This window comes from Schistocerca gregaria, chromosome 3, assembly GCF_023897955.1.
Source record: "Schistocerca gregaria isolate iqSchGreg1 chromosome 3, iqSchGreg1.2, whole genome shotgun sequence".
In the NCBI taxonomy this organism is placed as follows: Eukaryota; Metazoa; Arthropoda; class Insecta; order Orthoptera; family Acrididae; genus Schistocerca; species Schistocerca gregaria.
This window is the reverse complement of record NC_064922.1, coordinates 884,922,278-884,940,928: the sequence shown is the minus strand read 5'-3', so window position 1 is coordinate 884,940,928 and position 18,651 is coordinate 884,922,278.

Sequence of the window (18,651 nt, the reverse complement as noted above, 5' to 3'; positions counted from 1 at the left end):
CTGTTGACTGCAGTGGATGACCTACCGACCTCGCGAGAAATATCTAGTGATGCGAGGACTGTGTACGATCCATGTGTTTATCCTATCTCTCTTAGCTGTGCATATACGAGAGTCTGGTGATCGCTAGTTATATGCAGGATGCAGAAGCGATTATTTTATATGGTGCAGGATGATGATGAAGTCCCACACTCCTTGACAGAGCGTAGGGGACGATGCGGGAGACCCACACCGCCATACTAGGCAAAGCCCTAGCTGAGGTGATTTGCCTTCCTCCAACTCCAATGGGGATGAATGATGATGTAGTAGACGACAGAACAGAATGCGAAATGCATATTTACTACATCGAAACAGTGTGTGGTTATATATAGCTGGGTTGGAAATCGGTTTCATGCTGAAATATTCGAGCTTCTGTCGTCAGTGGCAGAGCAGTGTAAATGAGGAAGTGTCTTTCTATGTTTCATGATCTGTAGACCACTTTTCCAAGGTTGAAATGTCAGTGTAATATGACGATCTGTACAAAATAGTTTTGTTGCTGAAAGTCTCATCGGCAGAAAAAAAGGCAGACAGTGCTTCCACACCGGCAGCATCAGTAATTTGGTGGGTAAATTCAGTAGGAACCAATCAGAATGTTCCATTCATTCACAAGACATCCATTGTGCTGGGAGATAGGTGTGTCTACAGACTGTTTCGAACAAGATGTGGGCAAGGTATCTACAGAAAGTTCTGAGAGTAACGTGACGTCTTCTGCTATGTTCAAGTGTTCAAACACAAGTTGAGCAGACCATCCATCTCTGGCGGGATGCTGTCCCTCATCACCATTAGGACATCTCCAGGCCAACAGCTGTAGGACGACCAAAATTCCAGCCATTTTTCTCTTCTGCAGGACAGTGCTTCGAATTCTGTTTGTGTAATTGTTCTGATTTTCCCGTCTGTTCTTGGGCAGTATTATCTTTTCAAATAACAAGAATGGTTTTATGATGGTGGGAGGTGAGAACCTTTACCGTTTCTGAGACGTGTGTTGAAAGCAGGACGTTACGATTCCCAGGAAGGGCAGCACAGGATGCTTCGTTTGGGACCATCAGGAAGAATGCAGTTGATTTTATTCTGGACAATTTTCGTAAATAGGTCCAGTTAGGGCAACAATTTCCATGCAGACAAGCTGAGACATCACGAAGGCTCCTACAACAACAAAAGCGACTGTAAACTATTTCTGCAAAACTTTAGAATTTCCGAGAGGGAGACTTCGCTCTTATTTACGTAGACACGAGACATGTCATTATTTATTGAATGTATCTGTAGGCTGTGAAATGCGTTATTTTTACAGTTTACAATTAGTGAGTGTGTTTGCGGAGCATTATACATGAATTATATTCATGATTGACGACTTGTTTGCGTGTCTGCACGTCAGTGTAGTGCATTATTTCGGTGATTTACGTGAGTTTGCAGCTTTGTAGGCTTTTTACTGTGACCCCAAGCATGCCAGGGCGAATGTTTTGTATCAGTGTACAAAATAAACTAGGTGAAATCCGTCCCTAAATAAACTATTCCCACTGAAAATAAATAAAGTACACTCCTTCCTCTCTCCAGCAGTTGGACACAGACTAAATCCTTCCCCCCCCCCCCCCCCCCATTTTTCCCCAGACTACCATGGGACAAGAGTGCCCTCTGGTGGTAGTTCTGTGTACCAGGTAAGTTGGACTCCAGACCTCAACACACTGGATACAGCTAGTAAAATAAAGACTAATGTCCATCCTATCTAGTTGCCCATCATAGGCCAGCCCTTTTTCCGCCAATTCCAAGGAAGAGGTGGTGGCTGGATGATTGAGGTTAGTGGAGGTGGCCTATGTGACCTTTTTTCCTGCCACAATATTCCTGCCGTTATCTTAGGTTAGTGAAGGTAGCCCAAGTGACCTTCCCACCAAAATTTGAACTTCCCGCCATTTTCTTGGTTTTGGGGAGGGGAGGGGTGTGGATTAGGCTAGTGGAGGTAGCCCCATTGTCCTAGCATCAAGCTAAAATTTGAGCTTCCCACCATGACGTCATCTGGCATTGCCACATCTATCGCCGCCATATCGAATCCGCCATCTTGAATAAATTTGGCAACAATGGAGAGTAGGGTGACAGCGGCCTTGCCCTACTATTGTTTTACTTCAGTTGTGGATTTAATATAAAGACAAGTTGTATTTAGATCTGCTACAATTCAATTCGAATTAGGTCCTGTTTAGTCAAGGGTTAGCATATGAGTTTAAGTTGTACAACAATTTTTGGGGACATAGTTTTGGTAATAAGTAGACTGTTTACAGTGTGAGAGATAAATTTGGGCTAATTTTCATACAGAAACGTATAGCGACCGGCATACAATTTTTAGTCTTTCATATTCGTTTTGCGATTCATAGTTAACAGATGTTGGATTCACCACACTGTGTTTCTGATTACGATGTCTCGTGTATAGTGCCCTCTTTGAATTTCGTCGTAAATAAGTTGGTCATATTATGACCGCGTTCTGCTCACATCCATAATATTTGTTACTGCTTACGAATCTTTATGCAAACTGCCCAATTTAAATGTATTTTAAGTATAGTACATTTATTTTGCTTTATTCTTGTTTGTGTATGTTTCCCGAATTTTCTTGCTTTTCATGGTGCTATGCTAGCTGTTTTTGAGAGTATTTTTATTCAACTTTATTACATCTTGTAACAGAATGAGTATGTCATTCTGCTTTGAATGGGTGTGCTTCTTGCCACATAGTGCCACGTATTCCACAGTGGCTTGGACAGTATTGATGTAGATGTAGTGAGTATAGTCTTGGTGACTTGAGGATTCTTCCTTTCAAATGATAAAAATACGACAGTAGTTGCGCAAGTGTTTCCACATGTTATTAACAAGTACTACAAAGAGTGCACCTTAGCAGAAGTCAATGAAAATTTCGGTGGCCTACATTAAAAGCGAGAGTACGAAAAACGGATGGGAACAAAAATTACGTAGAATACGGTATATACTTACAATGCATTTGAATCGAACAGTTCACACACGGAATCGCAAGGAGAAACAAACAGACATGAATACATAGAAAACCATGCGACGAAACCAGCTTCTGTTTCATATGTACAAAAACAAATGCTGAATTACTTACCCCATCCCATACTATGAATGAGAGAAGAAATGAAGCAGAATACGAGCAACATATTTACAATCCAATTCAAAAACTGCAATAGACAAAAGAAGGTCGTAATCAGGAACACAATTTCCACTTGATAACAGCCACACGGTCTAAATGGCAATATTGGGTTTTACAAGTAATTATACTTTACCATCAGACCACCAGACCTACCTATAAAGTACAAATGAAAATTGTTTTCATCTATTACTCGTAATTCGCGAAGGAAGAATACAGATAATCGCACCATAGTTTCCCGATTTCGAAGTTCACTGACAGGCAACTCGGATAACTGCTCCCTGTCTCTGTTTGCGTATCGTAACATGGGACTTCCATTTCTGATATTTTTGGTGTTCTGTAGCATCATTTATAGCAAAGAGGACGAGGAGCAACACGGAAAATCGCAGAACCAATGAAAAAATTAAGTGCACAATTTGCCTTCTAACCTCACTGTGCAAAACACTTGTTAGCCCCTTATAACAAGACGCTGGTCGCTTTGGTGCGCTATAGATAGTGTAGTGTCGAGGGAGTCCTGTGACAGTTCACCACTGAAACGGAAATGGTACGTAGCTATCAGCTGGTTGCATGCAATCAGTGCAGTAAGACAAATTGATGTGAATACATAACAGAATGCAGAAAGAAATTATCACGTTTAGACGCTGCCATGACGACATCGGAAATGATGATGAACGATTAATTAACGTATCAACGCGTACTGTCTAACTTGTCCACAAGGAGTGCCGTGCCAGTAGGAGCCTTCTAATACGGCGTAACAAAAGTGAGTGCAGCTCCGACTCCTGATGTTAACTACTGGCTTCCTACGACGAAGCCATTTAATGGGCGAGGAATTTTGATTTATTACATAGTTGAAGTTGTGACCACGTGTTGCCACGCTGCAGGTGCACAAAAAAATGGCTCAAATGGCTCTGAGCACTGTGGGACTCAACATCTGTGGTCATCAGTCCCCTAGAACTTAGAACTACTTAAGCCTAACTAACCTAAGGACATCAGACACATCCATGCCCGAGGCAGGATTCGAACCTGCGACCGCAGCAGTCGCACGGTTCCGGACTGCGCGCCTAGAACCGCGAGACCACCGCGGCCGGCGCAGGTGCACAATCGTTGTATAATCAGGAACAGAACGAACCCACATTACTCTTCAAGTAATTAATGCTCCTTTTAATAAGTTCAGATTTCATAGCAGATCCTTTTCGCTAACAGAAAGCAGAACCAGGAATATTCCGGACGCAGAATGATGAATTCCGCTCGTGGGTAAGATGTCTGCAATTTTGTGAAACAAACAAAGTTTTGATGTTTAAACAGTTCGTTAATCTCTGGTTGCACTTTTTTCTTTTAGACACATTTATAATGATAACTTCTATCGACAAACCTTCCCACAGTAGAGAAGCCTTTGAATAAGTGCCTCCATTAAGTTTCACACTATGAACTCCATTAATATAGATTAATTAATGTCCAATGCTCAAACAAAGTACGAAACGCAGTCAGAGATAACACGCCCACCAAGAATCCCAAATGTGCGTACACAAATTTCACTTCAGTGTTTGTCATTGTGAGATTAAAAACGACTCGCCCTTGAAATAGCAAATTTCTGTTCATTGTATTAGACAATACCTAATATTTCACTAAAAGTCCAATACCCGATTTAACACTGATGTTCCCATTAATCATTTAAATTCAGCCAACATTCATTATCGAAGGTATTGCCACCACTTCAGATAACACGCAATGAATAAAAGTCTTTGACATCCTTATCACCTATTTAAAACTTTCCTAGATTTGATCTGAGCTCTAAGAAATTCCATTACTGTTGGATACTATATCGACCTCTGAATATGGGCCCCAAAATATTATACTGCTCCGTATTAGATTATCAGTCTCGTCTAAGCTAATACTTCTTCATATTGTTTCTTGAATAACAAGGATCGCCGTAACACACGTATCTGACGGAATACAAATTTTAATGTACACAGCTTGGTATCAGATACAAATTTATCGTCTCATTTTGTAGTAAGACGTTTTAGTGAGCAAAACGTGGGTCTCGACAGTGTCTTACAGGTCGGCTGCCGCCTGCTGGCCGTCGGTTGGACTCCACTAGCGTCCGCTATAGCTGCTGCCGCGTCATCAGCACAGCATTGGAACACCTTGTGTGAGCTCGATAGTTGAACGTGAAACAAATAAAAAACATAGCACTTTTAATACAACAGTTCATTTAATATTTATTATACGAAATTATGACACATATCAATATTGCGTTGTTACATAAGTTTGTTGTTTTTTCCATAAGTTTAATAAACACGACAGATACACATAACAGAGACCTTAGTCATCAATAATACGTTATACAGTCTGTCAAAGCTGGATTAACCTTTCGGTTATGCTACTATAGAAATCTCGTGATTTTGAGGGAAAGAGCTGGCTGAGCATATTAATCCGGAAAGAATGCTCCTTGGAGCTTATTCGATGGAACGGTGAAAATCGGAGGGCGCAAGATCAGGTGAATATGATAGGTGCCGAATGACTCCCCAACCCAGCTCCTGTGTAGCATTTTTCGTCAGTATAGCAGAATGCGGGCAACCGTCACCGTGGAGCAGCTTCACTTCACGCAGTCTTCCTATCGTCGTACGTGGACTGTATTAGTACTTCTGAGTCTCCTATAGCTATCGTTTTCTGGACTGGATCAAAAGTAACTTAAGGTAAAAGAAACTCTTGTGTGCACGGCACACACAGTCTACTATCTGGGTAGCAGCCTCTGATGTGTAGCATACACCTGACCTCTTTAGTGGAAGCCTACAGATCTCAGTCCTATGGCGTTAAGTCCAGCAAGTCTCAGCATAGCTTGTCACAACTATAGAAGTCCCTTCTTCCTTCCTGTACTGAAAATATTGAAAATGTGCTCGCATACGTATGAAATTTTAATCGCCATATCCCACAATAATGGAGAAACGGGATTGTTAGTTTGATAGCGTTCCAGACCTATATGTTGTTACCTATTTGGAAGTGTATTTTATATCAACAATCTATCTAATACTATGCATTCGATCTAAAAACAAGTAACAGGTCTTCAGCATTTTTTTTTTTTTTTTGTCATCACTCTACTGACTGGTTTGAAGCGGCCCGCCACGAATTCCTTTCCTGTGCTAACCTCTTCATCTCAGAGTAGCACTTGCAACCTACGTCCTCAATTATTTGCTTGACGTATTCCAATCTCTGTCTTCCTCTACAGTTTTTGCCCTCTACAGCTCCCTCTAGTACCATGGAAGTCATTCCCTCATGTCTTAGCAGATGTCCTATCATCCTGTCCATTCTCCTTATCAGTGTTTTCCACATATTCTTTTCCTCTCCGATTCTGCGTAGAACCTCCTCATTCCTACCTTATCAGTCCACCTAATTTTCAACATTCGTCTATAGCACCACATCTCAAATTTTTCGATTCTCTTCTGTTCCGGTTTTCCCACAGTCCATGTTTCACTACAATACAATGCTGTACTCCAGACTTACATCCTCAGAAATTTATTCCTCAAATTAAGGCCGGTATTTGGTATTAGTAGACTTCTCTTGGCCAGAAATGCCTTTTTTGCCATAGCGAGTCTGCTTTTGATGTCCTCCTTGCTCCGTCCGTCATTGGTTATTTTACTGCCTAGGTAGCAGAATTCCTTAACTTCATTGACTTCGTGACCGTCAATCCTGATGTTAAGTTTCTCGCTGTTCTCATTTCTACTACTTCTCATTACCTTCATCTTTCTACGATTTACTCTCAAACCATACTGTGTACTCATTAGACTGTTCATTCCGTTCAACAGATCAATTAATTCTTCTTCACTTTCACTCAGGATTGCAATGTCATCAGCGAATCGTATCATTGATATCCTTTCACCTTGTATTTTAATTCCACTCCTGAACATTTCTTTTATTTCCATCGTTGCTTCCTCGATCTACAGATTGAAGAGTAGGGGCGAAAGGCTACAGCCTTGTCTTACACCCTTCTTAATACGAGCACTTCGTTCTTGATCGTCCACTCTTATTATTCCCTCTTGGTTGTTGTACATATTGTATAATACCCGTCTCTCCCTATAGCTTACCCCTACTTTTTTCAGAATCTTGAACAGCTTGCACCATTTTATATTGTTGAACGCTTTTTCCAGGTCGACAAATCCTATGAACGTGTCTTGATTTTTCTTTAGCCTTGCTTCCATTATTAACCGTAACGTCAGAATTGCCTCTCTCGTGCCTTTACTTTTCCTAAAGCCGAACTGATCGTCACCTAGCGCATTCTCAATTTTCTTTTCCAATCTTCTGTATATTATTCTTGTAAGCAGCTTCGATGCATGAGCTGTTACGCTGATTGTGCGATAATTCACGCACTTGTCAGCTCTTGCCGTCTTCGGAATTGTGTGGATGATGCTTTTCCGAAAGTCAGATGGTATGTCGCCAGACTCATATATTCTACACACCAACGTGAATAGTCGTTTTGTTGCCACTCCCCCTTATGATTTTAGAAATTCTGATAGAATGTTATCTATCCCTTCTGCCTTATTTGACCGTAAGTCCTCCAAAGCTCTTTTAAATTCCGATTCTAATACTGGAACCCCTATCTCTTCTAAATCGACTCCTGTTTCTTCTTCTATCACATCAGACAAATCTTCACCCTCATAGAGGCTTTCAATGTATTCTTTCCACCTATCTGCTCTCTCCTCTGCATTTAACAGTGGAATTCCCGTTGCACTCTTAATGTTACCACCGTTGCTTTTAATGTCACCAAAGGTTGTTTTCACTTTCCTGTATGCTGAGTCTGTCCTTCTGACAATGATATCTTTTTCGATGTCCTCACATTTTTCCTGCAGCCATTTCGCCTTAGCTTCCTTGCATTTCCTATTTATTTTATTCCTCAGCGACTTGTATTTCTGTATTCCTGATTTTCCCGGAACATGTTTCTACTTCCTCCTTTCATCAATCAGCTGAAGTATTTCTTCTGTTACCCATGGTTTCTTCGCAGCTACCTTCTTTGTACCTATGTTTTCCTTCCCAACTTCTGTGATGGCCCTTTTTAGAGATGTCCATTCCTCTTCAACTGTGTTGCCTACTGCGCTATTCCTTATTGCTGTATCTATAGCGTTAGAGAACTTAAAAGGTATCTCGTAATTCCTTAGAACTTCCGTATCCCACTTCTTAGCATATTGATTCTTCCTGACTAATGTCTTGAACTTCAGCCTACTCTTCATCACTACTATATAGTAATCTTCAGCATATCTAACTAAAAGAATGCGTTAGTTGACTCATTTTGAATGGCAAGGGGTGATCTGTACTAATTAATTGATAGAAGCTGAACTTCTGAGCCAAGATCATTTGCAGACAACCTTTATTTTCAATTACCAGCTTCGGTAAGATTGGATACGATCCTCACATTTCGATAAAACGTTATTACTTGTCTTCTATACCAGCTGTAGAAGTAATCTTTCTGAAACATTGTCAGATGTGTGAGTGACGAGATGAACGATGCATTGGCAAGTTAAAGTTGAAAGCACAATAGACTAAAGGAATGTAGGGCTGCCCTGGCTGCAATGAAGTGCACAGTTATGTGTGTAATGGGACACGAGCAATTGGCGAATTGCTCTGCATACAGTAGTTTTAGTCTTGACTTGCCGATGCACCTTTCATCTCGTCATTCACATGGCTGGCAATGTTTTAGAACGCGTACGTTCACAGCTAGTGTAGGAGACATGCAATAGCATTTTATCAAGACCTGAAGATGGTAACCACGTTTAGCGAAACCGATAATTCACAACAAAGGTTTGTTATTACAGGTTATCTGTCTTGAGCTGACTGCAATGTAATTAAAAAGAATGACACCAGACGCGTTTCGCTTTTATTTACAAAGCATCTTCTGTGGTATTCTGTAAATTAGATACACACAGTGGTACATTATATTTTGATTGTTTTAGGTTAAAAAAAGAATTCTCTAGCTTTTTTTACGCTTTTAACCCAAAAAATTAAGAGATACATGTACAAACGTGTGTATCCAGTTTACAGAATACCACATAAGATGCTTTGTAAATAAAATCGAAACGCGTCTGGTGTGATGCTTTTCAATTACATTGCAGTCAGCTCAAGAGAAAAAACTTATAATAACAGATGTTAATAGCTGCTGCTGAAGATGGTCACGCAAACAAACGAATTAACAACAAAGGTTGTTTACAACCGATCTTGATTAGAAAGTACACCTTCTCTCAAGTAAGAGGGTGCAGATCGTCGTGTTAAGAAACAAAAGAACTGCACACAAGGTAACAATATTTCCAGAGTGGAGATTAATTACTGCAGAGTTACTACAGGGATCGTTACTGGGTCGACTTGTTCTTGCATTGAGAAGAAACTGAACTGTGACTGCTCTTTTATAGATCTTCTTAACTTCTGCGTAATGGATAACAGCACAATTTTCAAGATAAATAAGTGAGCCAATTTACTTTTCTCATTTTCATTCAATAATGGCATATAGCATGGTATTCTGGGTCAATCCTTCAATGAGGAAGAAAGGATTCGTTGCACAGAAGTATGTTCTGTTCTCTCTAAAATATTTTGTAGACGGCTTTTTAAACAATTGGGCATACTTACAACGGCCTTACGTTACATCTACAGTGCTATGAATTGTTTTTTATTAACGATTATCCAGTTTATAAAACAGCAGTAACATTCATAAACTTAATACTAGCGGGAGTTATTTTTACTACCCTTCATTCAGCGTTAATGTTACACTTACGTAGTGATGTGAAGAATGCAATAGATAGCAAAAATTGCTTCATACTGAGAGTGAAATCATATCTGCTTGGCCACTATTTATATTGTAATCCGTATAAAAATTGTGAGAGAAAGATACGGATGACGTTAAGATGAGTATACATTACTATACGTACAAAGATTGAAGGTAGCTTAAGATTAATATAAAAGAGTCCGCCCCCGGTAGCTAAGTGGACAGCCGGCATGGTAACTCAGCGTGTTTGGTCAGAGGGTTAGCTGCCCTCTCTAATAAAAAAAACTGCGTGTATGAATCAACAACGAACTGGACCGGGTGTCATGGGTCGCCTGCAACGAAGAAATTCAACGAACAAGAATAAACGAATTCAGATTTTTAAACAAAAGTGGTCAGCGCAACAGAATGCCAATCCTAAGGGCCCGGGTTCGATTCCCAGCTGGGTCAGAGATTTCCTCCGCTCAGGGACTGGGTGTTGTGTTGCCCTAATCATCATCATTTCATCCCCATCGACGTGCAAGTCGCCGAAGTGGCGTGAAATCGAAAGACTTGCACCCGGCGAACGGTCTACCCGACGGGAGGCCCTAGTCACACGACATTTACATTTATTTTATTTGGTCCGCATGTTGCATATTTTTCACTGAGAAAGCGTAAGCTTACTATATTTATAAAGGAACTGACATGTTTTACTTCATAGCAAGCTCGCAATCGTGATCTGCGAAACATGCAACTAACTAATGAACCATCTCCGTTGGTGGGCAAAATTGAAGGATTCACACGGTATGTCACTGCAAAGCAACATAGCTCCTTAGAACTTGGACCGTACATAGAAAGAATTACTACCGTATGGTACAGAAGGTAACCGAAAGAAATACAGAAATAGAAGAACAGAAGTGGCACTGAAACTTTCTGGCAGATTAAAGCTGTGTGCCGGTCTGAGATTCGAACTCGGGACCTTTGCGTTTCATGGGCAAGTGCTCTACCAATTGAGCTATCCGAGCACGACTCACGACCCGTCCTTACAGCTACCAAACTTCACAGAAGGTCTTTTTCCCACCTTGCAGAACTAGTACTCCTGGAAGAAAGGATATTACGGAGACATGGCTTAGCCACAGCCTGGGGGATGTTTCCAGAATAAAATTTTCGCTCTGCAGCGGAGTGTGCGCTGATATGAAACTTTCTGGCACATTAAAACTGTGTGACGGACCGAGTCTCGAACTCGGGACCTTTGACTTTTACAGGCAAGTGCTCTAGCAACAGAGTTACCCACACACGGGTCACGAACCGTCCTCACAGCTTCAATTCTGTCAGTACCTCGTCTTCTACCTTGCAAATTTCACAGAAGCTCTTCTGCGAACCTTGCAGAACTATCACTCCTGGAAAAAAGACAGAGTTTTAATCTGCCAGGAAGTTTCATATCGGCGCACACTCTGCTGCAGAGTGAAAATCTCGTTGTAGAAGTGACACTTTTATTTAAAGGCAATACTTGCACTGAAGTCACCGCGGTTTCGTGGTGACCCCCATGCTCTGCAACGTACTCTCGTGCTGACCACAAACCAGGAGTTCATGTGGCAGGGCATTGCATTCCTCCGCCAGCGTGGCTGACAACTGCCGGATTGTGACTGGTGCATGTGGAGGTACTACAGCACGTCTCCCCAACGCATTCCAAACGTATTCGACGGGACTTAATGTTCTGGCGTAACCCCAAGCGCCGGAACAAATAATAATAATGGCGTGTGACGAGGGCCTCCCGTCGGGTAGACCGCTAGCCTGGTGCAAGTCTTTCGATCTGACGCCACTTCGGCGACTTGCGCCGGAACGAAAAGGAAGGACGCAAACCAGAGAAGGCAGTGAGGCGACGTCGGCCGACAGCTGGTTGACCAAGCAGCCACCACGATAGGAGCGGCCTCTAGCCGAAGTGAGTATAATCGCCGCTACTGCCAGCCTCGGCCGGACATTAGTGGGCAATAGTCGCAGAGTATTAGCACCGCCTAGCAGAGAGCGCTAAGAGAACAGTTATTAGTGATCCATACCCACTGCTTGTTTGGACTTTTCTATAGCGACGAACATTAGTAGTATGTTTGCATGTCGCCCGTCGCTTGTCACACTTGCTGTACATCCAAGTTAAATACTGCCAATCTTCTTTATGATTAAAACCTACTAATGCTATTTTCTGGATTTATTGGGTAGTTTTCCGAGGACGCAGCATCCCGTAGGCACCCTACACGAGACGAGTGGGCAAGAACCCACACAGAAATCGAGGGAATGATCAGGCCAGTCTATTCCTCTCATTCCAAAAACTGCTCTATCTGCGCTGTTCGATGCGGTCTCGTATTGTCATCCAGAATGAAGTCTGGGTCGTATTCAAGCCTGAAAAGACGCACATGGCGAAGCAGTACAGTGTCAGAATAACATTGACTGGTGAGTGGACAATGTTCAAAAATGTGGAGATCAGTACCCCCACGTAACATTATGCTTCCCTATTACATAACACCTGAATCACCAAAACGATAATGTTAGACATTTCTGGACGTACCCTCAGGTGTAGAGAGGTGGGAACACGTAATGCGGTTAAGAGTATTGTCGAACATGATCAAGTCGGTGGTCCATGTGTTCTGGTGTGGCAAGGCATGATGTTGCATAGGCGTACTGACATGCAGATCTGTGAACACGGTTCTCTAACCGAACAACTTTATAGTGACAATTGTACTTCTTCGCCACTCACGTCTTTTCAGGGGAGAATTCTGCCATGACCTTTTTGTTATGGGTGACAGTGTGCGACCGCATCGATCTGCGTAGATGAAGGAGTTTTTGGAACGAGAGGATATTCGGCGAATTGACTGCCGTGCCTTTTCAGCCGACTCAAATCCCACGGGGAGCGTGTGAGATGCGACGCGGAGGCCTATTGCAACACGCCCATATGTACCAAGGATCATGGAGCAGAATGAGATTTTCACTCTGCAGCGGAGTGTGCGCTGATATGAAACTTCCTGGCAGATTAAGACAGTGTGCCGCGCCGAAACTCGAAATCGAGACCTTTGACTTTTGCGAGCAAGTGGGCTACAATCTGAGCTACCCAAGCACGACTCACGACCCGTCCCGACAGCTCCAATTCTGCCAGTACCTCGTCTCCTACTTTCCAAACTTCACAGAAGCTCTTCTGCGAACCAGGAGTGCTAGTTCTGAGAGGTTCGCAGAAGAGCTTCTGTGAAGTTTGGAAAGTAGGAGACGAGGTACTGGCAGAATTGGAGCTGTGGTTCAAAAGGCTCCGAGCACTATGGGACTTCCGAGGTCAACAGTCCCCTAGAACTCAGAACTACTTAAATCTAACTAACCTAAGGACATCACAATGCCCGAGGCAGGATTCGAACCTGCGACCGTAGTGATCGCGCGGTTCCAGACTGTAGCGCCTAGAACCGCTCGGCCACTCCGGCCGGCAATTCGAGTTGTGGGAAAGGGTCGTGAGTCGTGCTTGGGTAGCTCAGATGGTAGAGGCCCGCGAAAGGCAAAGGTCCCGAGTATTTGTCTCGGTCCGTCACACAGTTTTAATCATCCAGGAAGTGTCAGGACCATGAAGCAGTTGGCAACCGCGCAGGTGGACGATTGGAACGCCCTACCACCAGAATTGCTTGTGGCCAGCGTGGGAGCAGGTTGCAGAACATTCATTGCCGTCCGTGTTGATCATATAGCCTCTTAAGAACAACGTACGGCACTTTGTAACATGCACCGGGCCATCAAGCATTTTAGTGACTTCAGTGTAATAATTGCCTTTCAACAAAAATGTATTCGTTTCTGTTCGTCTCATTGTGTATTTCTTTCAGTTACCTTCTGTATTATTTTCGTGCTATAGTAATTCCTTCTATGTATGTCCAAGTTTCATCACGCTATCTTACTTGGCAGTGACGCATCGTGGGAAAGTTGCTTGCGTCGGTAAGTTTTGCGCACCAGTGTAGTTTAACTGTTGTATTCGGAGTACTGGTATCGTTGACTTCGTGTTCTGATCAGTTCACCCGTCCCATCAGCAAAATTTACAGCTATTTCCCTCGATTTAGAAAGGAAAATATTCTGCGACAGTAGTTGTTTTTGCTCACAGCGAGGTGAAAAGTACTGTAGTGGGAAACTGGATCAGGAAAAAAGTATATTTGTGGGCCCAGACAAGCGACTGGTTGTGATATCATGGCGCAACCGTTTTACAGGGGCTAACGAGGTCGCGTTCTCTAATCTGTGACGGATAACATAACAAAAGGCGGGAAGTATTTTTAACTTACGATGAACCTGGGGCAGAAAAACGGGAAGAGTAATAAAATAAGCTGCCAATTACGGTGGGCAAAGTGTCGGAGCCAGAAGCGGCAGGAAGTGCAAGCAAAAACGGTGCGGAATGGGTAGCACGGAGCAAGCGTTAATGAGGGTCCGCGAGGCTGCAAAACGGGACGGAGAAGCTCACAGAGGACAGGCAGGACGTGGCTGAAGGTCTGTCCACACGAAGGAGCGGAGGCGGACCCCACAACGCGCACAGGAACAGGACGCTGCAAGGGGCGCAGTTACACAAGAGAACACAACTAAAGCTCACGAAATACGTATAATGACATTAAAATTTTATTTTGAGACACATATTTTTTAACCGGTTTCGTGTTAGAGTTCTGTCTCGCTATCTCAGGCGTTATAATGAAACGCAAATGTACCATCTGTACATTCCCCAGTGCTTGTTCTTCTAGGAGTTGTGAGCCTTCTTTACAATGTGAGTGACCACTAGTAAGAAGTAAGATGAATCAAAAGTAGCTGTGAACATATTACAAATGGTTGAGTATTGGATATTGCCTTGTTTCTTCTGCGCTAACCGCCTATTAGATAAGGAAAGAAATAAAATTTGTCTATGACCTAAAAATAAACTTATTTTATTTATATAACACTTAATGTGTAAATATATTACACTATGCAACATGATTTTTGATGTTTGCCTAATTTTCGATACTTCTGAAATAATTTTCTGTGCTGTTTTCAGATCTGCTATTAGGTTTTTTGTATCATGTACAGTTTTTTTCACAAATCAATAAACTCACGTCCCACACATCGAAATTTTATTACAAGTAAGGGAAATTTTATTTAATAAGATGGGGTAGTTGGCCCCACTTGTCACACCCATCTGGATATTAGGCGGGAAAGTTAAGTTCGTTGTTAGACTACTATAGTTTGGGATATTGAATGTAATTTTGCACTTTCGTATAAATGAGTTTCCGCAAGTGTTGGAATAATCACAGATTCTGTCGTGTTTGTGATAGTTACGTAAGTGCTAAGCAAACGCAGGACATCAGTAATTCCGTGAAAAATATCTGCTACGCATACTTTGAAGTAAGGCTTGGTGATTAAGACAAACATATGTTGAGGGGCTGAAAATGTGGAAAGATGGGAAGGGGTAATCAAATGTCTTTTGTAGTTTTTGCTGTTTGTAGGCAGACGCATAATCATGTATACGACAGCTAGTTTTGAGGTTAACATTGAAGGTCATTAGGCAAAAAGAAAGGATATGAAATATCCAAACATTTTTTCGGTTTTACGACCAGTTAGGCGTAGTGAATCTTTCCCTATTCTACTTCTCTTAACATTCCTGTAGATTTGTAACGGAAGAGCAACTCAGAAAATGAATGCAATTATGGTGATGATTACAAGCCAGAAGAAGATTCTGTACCAAAATTAATTAGTAAAAACGAGCTAAATGATTTAATTCGTGACTGGAGTCAGACAAAAGATGCCTCTGAACTGCTTGGGTCAAGACTGAAAGCAAAACATCTTCTACTACACGGAGTAGCAGTCTCTTAGTACGGTAACAGAGAATAGGAATTAATAAAATTCTCTAATGATGAAGACTATAAAGTTTTTGTTTTGATATTGAGGGTTTATCGAATTTCTTTACCATCACTTATGATCTAAGTCCACGGAGGTTATTGAAAGACTCGTAAAACCGTAGCCTGAAAGGCGTACTTTTATATAATGGAAATTTGTTTGCCTCAATATTTGTTGCCCATTTAGTACACCATACGGAGACGCACGAAAACTTCAAGGCTATGTTGAAATGCGTGAACTAAGAAAAACATTCTTTGCACTGTGTAACAATCCGGCCGCATTTCATTTTTGAGAGGGAGAAGGAAAAACAAGCATCACAGGGTAACTAACTAGCCCTAAAGAAAAACACTCCAGCCCGATTCACAGAATAAATGAAACAGTCGCTCATCCGAACCAGATGCTACTACCTCCGCTTCCCATCAGCCTTAGATTAATGAAACAGTTTACTAAAGCGCTTCAAAAAATAATGGTGGCTGCTCCCTTTATTTGGAATATGATTTTGAAAAGTATCTTGTGAGATACTTAAAGATGAGATCTTTGTGGGGCTGGTGAGCAGAAATTTAATGAATCACAATTTGTTTGAAATTACTACGAATCCAGTAGAAAAAAGGGCTTGGGTTTCGTGTAAGGAAGTATGGCGATCCATTTGGGCAACAACACACACTCAAATTATAAAACGGTGGTTAAAACAGTGATGTGGAATTTCATGATCTCACAGTGCAGTGTGAGTGTGAAGCTTCATTTTCTACATCCACATATCGATATTTTCCTTGTGAACCTTGGTGATGTCAATGAAGAATAAGGAGAATGGTTGCACCAGGACTGACAGACTTCTTTTTTATAGTAAAGACAGACAGACAGGTGAAGGGAGACTATCAAGAAAGAGAAATTTCGCCCCATGTCAGAAACAACATGATGTAGTGAAATCAGCAAATGAAAATTAAATTATCATATATGTGTTACGTTTTTGTAATGATTATTAGCATTTTAACGTGAACATCTACCATTGTCTAATGCGGTATGTAGGTCACAAAATAAATAAGTTAATGCGATTAAAAAAATTTCCTGTTAGAAAAAATGTAATTTTAGCTAAAATTTCACACGTTATTTGTACAGAATTGTGACGTGATACAGAAAAACCAAAATAAGATTGCAATCACAGTAAAAAATACATTAAATATTTTCTTACAGTCACAAAACACCGTTCGAAAAGGTTTAAAAAAGTATTGTGAATTACATTACAAAGTAACATCAGTTAAGTATTCATGTAATATAAATGTAACCCAAAACTCGAATGTACAGACTGTAATCGTTATGTTACGCTAAATGTGGACTATCATTAGTTGAAACTGTAACGAAATTACCTGAATGATAACAGTTTGCCGCACTGGTTATCATTGGTTGGTTTAAATATACCTTTATTTTGCGTTCATTACAACTGATTAGTGTTTCGAAAAGTGACTAACACTCACAGTTTACAATGATTGTTCATATAATAGACAGAAATCCCAACAAAAGATTACACATCTGATTCCTCTCATAAGTATATACAGGAAAATATAATAATAATGATAATAATAATTATCATTATTTTTAAGAATAAATAAATGAATAAAAATAGTAATAAAAATAAAATAAATAATTTTTATTTTATTAAATAAAAATAAGAAATCTCTCTCCCTCTCTAATACACACACACGCATACACACACATTCACAAAACAGTTGAATGCAGAAAACTGAAAATGTTGGTAACACTTAGAAAAACAAATGAAACTCTGTATTAAAAAGATGACAGTTACAGTGATGTGTAACGTAAACAGTGAACTGAAAGTGAGCTGTAAGATGTGCACCTTGTTATCAGATGTGAAAAAGCAGTTTGCTTAGATGCAGTGAATTAGAAGTTACCTATAAGTACCTTTCCATTTCCTAAAAAAAACATTAAGGAAGTGTTTTTAAATCTATAACCTAGATGTGAAACCATAACCTATGTGTAAAAATGGACAAATCATATAATTTTTCAGGACATCCGCTGAAGATGCCTTGTAAAAAAGGCGAAACGCGTCTGGGTGCATAAATAAAAATAAAAATTTCGATGTGCAGCATGCAAAAAAGGCATTTTCTTTGAAACAACTGCAATTTATATACAGCTGCTGCGAAAATGGACACTACAAGAAACGTGTTTTTAAAAATGATTGTCTGAATCTCATGCCATGTATATCGAAATCTGTCGCGGTAATATTGTTGCATTTGATTATTACTGTCCATCATTTTATCTAGATGTTCCTTCTTTGCTGTTGTTTTTATGGGGGAAGACAGAAAACTGTGGATATCCTTGTTTTCTATTGTATTACATTGTACTGTTAAAACAAAATTGTCACAAAATGTTATCAGAACTATCACTAGTACCACCTGTGGTCGAAATTCGACCAGTTTCACAATTGATCTGGTTATCGATGTAAGCTTTTTTGAACAGCAGTGTCACTGTCATAAAACTATAACTGCGCACAACATGGTGAACGACCACACGTGGAAGTCACTGGACCTGATCCACGATAGAATATGCCTTATATCTCACAGTGATACATTCCAAGTAAAACCGTGTCTGAAATTTTTGCTGCAAAACTGACCACAGCAAATGTTGCATTGTAGCTCGAATATTATTGAAATCATTCTTTCATTTCTCTTTATTTTTTCGATCATGTGATACAGTGCTTGAAAAACCAATTTTGTGTTAACGGCGGCAAATTGGCTTTCCCAGTATGATAATGTGAATGCTGTTGTATCACGTAAAGTTACCTCAGATACTAAATCTTTTGCGTTACAAAATCTGCGCTGTAATTGCATCAAACCGCAGTTATAACACCCGAAAGTTTTGGAATTACGTGCAG